Genomic DNA, 6548 nt, shown 5'->3' with positions numbered 1-6548 from the left:
GGCAAGACAATGCAGCAAATTTAAGTTGTAGTCTTAAATCATCCAGGGCCAGGCTTTGTCTGGATCTTCTCATCACACAGTGGCTTCCCACAAACAGCTTTCAGTGGCCACTGCGACTGAGAGAAGAATGACCCTACAATCAGCTGGTAAGAACACAAGAACACTTGAAAACTCAGTTGAGTCCACTGTGCCAGCAGAGGTGCTGCTAAGAAGCCCTCAGCACCCACGATAAAAACACCACCCTCTACTTAGATATTTATAACAACGACAACTATGGTGTCGGAGAGGTTTACTTCCGGGAACACAACAACAAAAGCACACCAGAGAAAGAGTATTCTATGACTTACCTCTTACCTTAATAAAGCTGTACTGATAGAGTATAAGGAAGAAGACATGACTATGGTTTTCCCCTAAGACACAATGCAACAATTTGACAAGAACAACTATTCGCCCTGGGGGAGCGTTTACTGTCCCTGAAAAGTCAGAAATGGTTTGAAGCAATTTTGAAAGGGTTTTTGAGTGTTGCAGGGCAAACACCCTAAAGGGTATTGAAGGAAGCAGAATGTCAGGTGTGGAACTGTCTCTGCACAACACCCATGGAGTCAGAAAAGGCTGCCAATGTTTTACCTCCCAGGAGCTGTGATACCCCCAATTTGTTTCTAAGAGAAGAGGGTGCATATAAAAGCAGGAAAATCACACAGCACAAAAACGTAGGATTTAGAGTGCCAGGGAAAATCAGAAACAAGTTAAGGATGGATTCATAAAACAGTATAGGAGTCTCAAAAAAAAACCAAAAAGGAGTAAAATTTGTTTTTCAGGCTTGTACAGCAAACTCCATCCTTGTTATCGTACTAAGTGTTTGGACCTTTGTGTTACATGTTGTGAGTTGTCTATAAATATGACGTAGGTTTTTATTTTATGTTCATTTCAAATTATCATTTATATTTAAATCAGAAATTTTAATCGTGGTGCCATCTCCAACTGCCAAGGGAACCACGCTTACAAGTTTTTTGAACAGGGATAGGAACAGAGTGGGTGACTGAAACAAGCAAGGACAAACCCATGGGACTGTCCCAGCCCCACTCTCTATCCAAGCAGAGGGTGGTGACTAGCAAAGCCAGTCTGACCAGCTTCCTCCAGGTTTTGGAGGAAGAACCTGAGTGGTCTGGGCTATGAGTCCGCGGAAAGCGGGAAAAGGCCTTGTGAGCCCAGGGAAGGAGTTGCTGACCATTGGAATGGCCTTGGTTCCTCGGTTTTTCTGTCTTTATTCCAATCCTTGTGTATCCTTAAAGTGAGCTTTATTTTTTTTTTTTAATCTAGTCCATATCTCATCTAGTCACATCTTTGGTTCCCTGCAACCAAAGTACCCAGTTCCCAGTTGAGTACAACATAAAATAAAAGGTGACGTATCCATTAATCAGAATAGTCCTGGATTTTATGTCCTGACTGTTCTGATAACATCTTTCCTCTGACCCCATTTATGCACTTCATCTTGCACCACACGCCCCTCAATGTCACAATTTTTTTTTTTACACTTACCTCCCTCTGTCTCTTGTGTATCCTTTTGTGTCTCTCTCCCTTTTCCTCTCCCTCCTTCTCTCTCATACTTCCTGTAATTCTTTCCAGGGCCAATGTCATGGCTAGATCCTACGGCCCCCCTTTTATTTTTCCTTCTTCATCCATTTCCATCGAGGTTTTTCACTAATCCTCCCAAAGTCAACACTTGATGCTCATGTCATGTATGCTTAAGGAGAACACTCTTTCTTAAGGTTGAAGATTCAGTGCACAGCTTAGGCAAGTATCGGATATTTCTAAAATCTGGTTCTTTACGCAAAACCGTATCAACTCATTGCTATTCAACAAAGTGCTAATTTTGGTTTTCCATATTCAAGACAATTTCACAAACGTTTATACCAATATGTTCAATAGAGAACACCAGAATGGATAAGAAAGGACCCCAACAGCCAGTTACCTTACAATCTGGAAGGAAGACAGTACATATGGAGAAATAATTATCACTCTGCAGAATATAACTGCCTTGCTATGATGAGGGAAGCACAGAAGGCAGCAAGGTTCAGCCAGGATTCTAGCTGCAAAAACATGACCCAACTCCTCCAGTGTGTGCACACCTGCTTCATATAATGTAACCCACATATCACAGCAAAAGTGGACCCTTCTTCATAGGTATATGTTATGAAGACAGGCATTAGACTGGGTATTTTTGAGAGTCAGCCAAACAGAGTACCAAAAAGGTTTTCAGGATTGGTCTAAAAATGACCATGTTGGAGCCCAAGGGCAAATTTCAGAATAGGAGATAGTGATCTTTAGTCCCAACCATTTATCTACCTGTTCTCTCTTTTTACGTCTCTTTGGAAATAAAGGACCCTTGGTTCTCACTTCACTTTCAATTTGCTTGTTAGCTACCAAGTCCATGATGGGACTCTTCCCAGCACAGCCATCCTACCTTCCCTATCCTCTCAGGCTGTCTTTCCCAAGTGTCCTCTTCCATCATATTTTAGCCAGGTGTTAGGCAATGTCATTTTCTATTCAAATAGTCCACAGGAAAGTGTGAGCAACAGGTGAGCCTTACCGTCTGCAGGCATTCTTTTTTCAAATTTTATTGATGAATTATTGACAAATATAATTGTATATATTTAAAATATACGATGTGCTGACATGAGATAAATATGTATTGCAGAATGATTAATAAAGATATTTGTTTTCTGGGTGGCAATTCACGTCAATCAAAAATTTTCAAATTGATTCTGATGACTAAATAATATTCCATTTTGTATATGGACCACATCTTCTTTATCTATTCATCTGTTGAAGGGTATCTTGGCTCTTTCCACAGTTTGGCTCTTGTGGATATTGCTGTTATGAATATTAGGGTGCATGGACCCCTTCTTTTCACTACATCTATGAGAAACAATCTGGGGGTCTCAGAGGGGAAGAGGATAGGGGAGAGTTTAACAGGGTGATGGGTATTGAGGAAGGCACATGTTGGGATGAGCACTGGGTGTTACACGTAACTAATGAATCACTGAACACTACACCAAAAACTAATTACGTACTAGACACTGACTAACTGAACATAATAAAAAAAAATTTTTTAATTTTCAAATTGATAGAATGGATATTTTAGATATGTTCCTTCAAATTTACATCCTATTTCTGACCTTACTTCAGTTTTCCCAGTTTACTACCCAGCCCCCCACCACCCCACCCTCACACATGCAATCTCTGCGTCAGAGAGATACAGGGGGAATCTCTGCTTCATTTGAGAAAACTGACCTCCAACCCTAGAAAGAGGTAGTAAGAACCTAATTAAACATAACTAATTTGTAAGCTCCCATGTCATTTCTATATAAAAATTGAAATTACCCCTTTTAGGAAGATGGCGCCGAAAGCTAAGAAGGAAGCCCCTGCCCCTCCCAAAGCCGAAGCCAAAGCAAAGGCTTTGAAAGCCAAGAAAGCGGTGCTGAAAGACGTCCACAGTCACAAAAAAAAGAAGATCCGCACATCACCTACGTTCCGATGACCCAAGACTCTGCGTCTCCAAAGGCAACCCAAATACCCTCGAAAGAGCGCCCCCAGGAGAAACAAGCTTGACCACTATGCCATCATCAAGTTCCCCCTGACTACTGAGTCAGCCATGAAGAAAATAGAAGACAACAACACACTTGTGTTCATTGTGGATGTCAAGGCCAACAAGCACCAGATCAAACAGGCTGTGAAGAAGCTCTATGACATTGATGTAGCCAAGGTCAACACCTTAATCAGGCCTGATGGAGAGAAGAAGGCATACGTTCGGCTGGCCCCTGACTATGATGCTTTGGATGTTGCCAACAAAATTGGGATCATCTAAACTGAGTCCAGCTGGCTAAATCTAAATACAGTTTTTTCATGATAAAAAAAAAATTGAAATTAAACATAACAAGACTTTTGTGACCTCCTATTGCTGCATAAAAAATGACCTAAAAACTTAGTTGTTTAGAACAATAGACATTTACTGTCTTACAGTTTCTGTGGGTCAGCTATTCAAGAGTGCCTTAGCTGGGTGGTTCTGGCTCAGGGTTTGTTGCGAGGTTTAGTCAAGTTGTCAGCTGGGTTATGGTCATCAAAAGTTAGTTGACCGAAGCTAGACTTGACTGAGGCTCACTTACATGGCTATAAAAGTTGTGCTAACTTTTGGCAGGAATATTCAGTTCCTTGCCTGTGAACCTCTCAGGAGGGTCTCTTAAGGGTCTTAATGCCAAAGTGACTGGTTTCCACCTGGGTGAGTGATCTAAGCAAAAGGAAGGCAGATGCAGTAATGTCTTTTATGATGTGGTCTCAGAAAACATTCATCATAATTTTCTCTACATTTTCTTGTTTAGAAGTAAGTCACTAAGTCCAATCTTATTCAGGATAGGGAGTGGGAAGTTTAGACATTACCTTTTGTGATCAAAGGGGGACTATCAAAGAATTTGCAGACATTGAAAAACCATAAAAATCCCATGACCACATCTTCTATCTTTTGCTTCTCCTGTCTATTTAGCAACATACTTTATTGAGTAAATACTCTATTAAGCAAATATTTTAAAAACATTAAGTTCCTAGATTTTAAATATTCTCATAAGCCATATATGATTTTCAAAACTTTATTATTAATCCCTTTCTCCAGTTCTCCATAAACTTTCTCAATTCCAAATTACACAGTGTTGTTCAAAAGTAAATCTTATGAGTAATTTGGGATTCAATTATACAACATTGCTGCTATGAATTGACAGTCATAAAACCAATTTTAATTCATTCGTATGTGGCTAAGTAAAATATTGTATGAGGTATTAGATCAAACATCTGTTCATTTCTTTTCACTACTACTTCAGTAATTGAATTATTTTTGGAAAAAGCAATCAAATTAGTTTCTCATAATTATAGACTGTTGATTGTTCATATTTCATGTCCCTCACAACACATGAGAGGGACTGTTTTTCTACAAAGCATTTTTCCATTATTTTACTAGAATCTGAGGCAATCTTATTTACCCAAGTGACCTGCTTCCACAATTAAAGTCTGTTTCTTAAGAACAATGACAAATAAGGAACGTTTCTCTCATTGTTTCAAAACTGAAGGTATATTTCTCTTCTGGCTGATTGATTTGTACTGCTGAAAAACAATGACAGGTATTCTCAAGAAATATAAATTTAAGTAAAGCAAGAGTCCATAAAGCAACCTTGTTGATAAATAGAAATAAATCACTGCTTCCTCTCTTCAAATCAATAAATTGGGTTAACAGAATGACAAAGTCACACAAAGTCATAGTCAATGTATCAAATTAGGTCAAACCACCTTCCACTTCAGTGAAAAAGTAAGGAGGCCAGATGTTTAATGTGTTTACTCATTTAAGGAACAACTGAATTAAGATTTCAAATACTCTAAACACTGAAAGGATTATGGTTACCATACTTTTTTCAAAATAAAACTAGTATCTACTTCCAATACAACTAAGAAAGGTCCTCCTGGATCTTCTAGATTTTAGCTGTGAACTGTGGGCAAAATAAAATAAAATAATAAACTGGAGGTAGTGGACAGTGGGGAAAAAAAAGGCAAATTCTGAAGGAAAGAAAAAATTAGAAGAAATAAGTACAGAACATGTTTACATTTTTAAATGGCTTTTAACTTGTGAGCAGGATGAAGATGGAACCATGTAAAGTAACTAAAAGTTTGACATAAAAACCGTATTTCTGGCCAGAAAAAAAAGAGCACAAAGTTCATAACCACAGATACTTGAAAGTAAGGAGCTAAGTCTCAGAAAAACAGAACCAGAAGGCATAAGCGTTGTGTTAAGTACATAATTTCTGCCAAAGTCTCTGGCTGCCCCATGAATGCATGCATGGAACAGAATTAAAGCAGTGCAGCTAAGTTAAAAGAACTGAAATATTATTTGAACTTCCACCAAAAAGAGAGTGTTAAGTTTGAGTCTAAGCAAGTACATTTTCTGATAAAAATCTCATGGTAGGAATATAGCAGAATTGAGAGTTTCCACAAAATAATTTTCACAATATCTAACATAAAGTCCAAAATTAGCCAATATTCAAACAAGAATATTTGACCCACTTTTAAGAGAAAAGACAAGCAATCAAGACCATTGGTGAGTTGACCTAGATACTGCAATTAATAGTCAAGAATTTTTAAATAGCTATTATAACTATGCTCAAGGAAGTAAGGGAAACCATGTGCATTTGCAATGAATGAAAAGAATCTCAACAGAGGAAATCTCAATAGAGAAACATAAATAGTAAAAAAGAACCAGGAATTCTAAAATGGAAATACAATTTCTGATGTTATCAATTTACTATATTGGCCTAACAGAATGGAAATGGTAGAAAATATAACCAGTAACTTGAGGATAATTCAATGTAGATGTGTAGAGCACAGAGAAAAGAAGATTAGAAAAAAATAAACAGACCTTTAAGGACCTGAGGACAATATTAAATGTCTAACAGATATGAATAAAATCTAAGGAGAGGTAGGAGAGTATAAGGCATACAAATCATTTGAAG

General features: G+C 38.0%; 1 pseudogene; it reads left to right on the top strand.

Moving 5' to 3' along the window:
* The first annotated feature begins 3388 nt into the window (after positions 1–3388).
* LOC106004159 lies at positions 3389–3868 on the top strand (annotated as a pseudogene).
* The last annotated feature ends 2680 nt before the right edge of the window (positions 3869–6548 follow it).

The sequence above is a fragment of the Mustela putorius genome, unplaced genomic scaffold, assembly GCF_011764305.1.
Source record: "Mustela putorius furo isolate JIRA1106 unplaced genomic scaffold, ASM1176430v1.1 tig00000056_pilon_pilon_pilon, whole genome shotgun sequence".
Lineage (NCBI taxonomy): Eukaryota > Metazoa > Chordata > Mammalia > Carnivora > Mustelidae > Mustela > Mustela putorius.
Note: the sequence above shows the minus strand (reverse complement) of the source record. Positions and strands in the feature narration are given on the sequence as shown.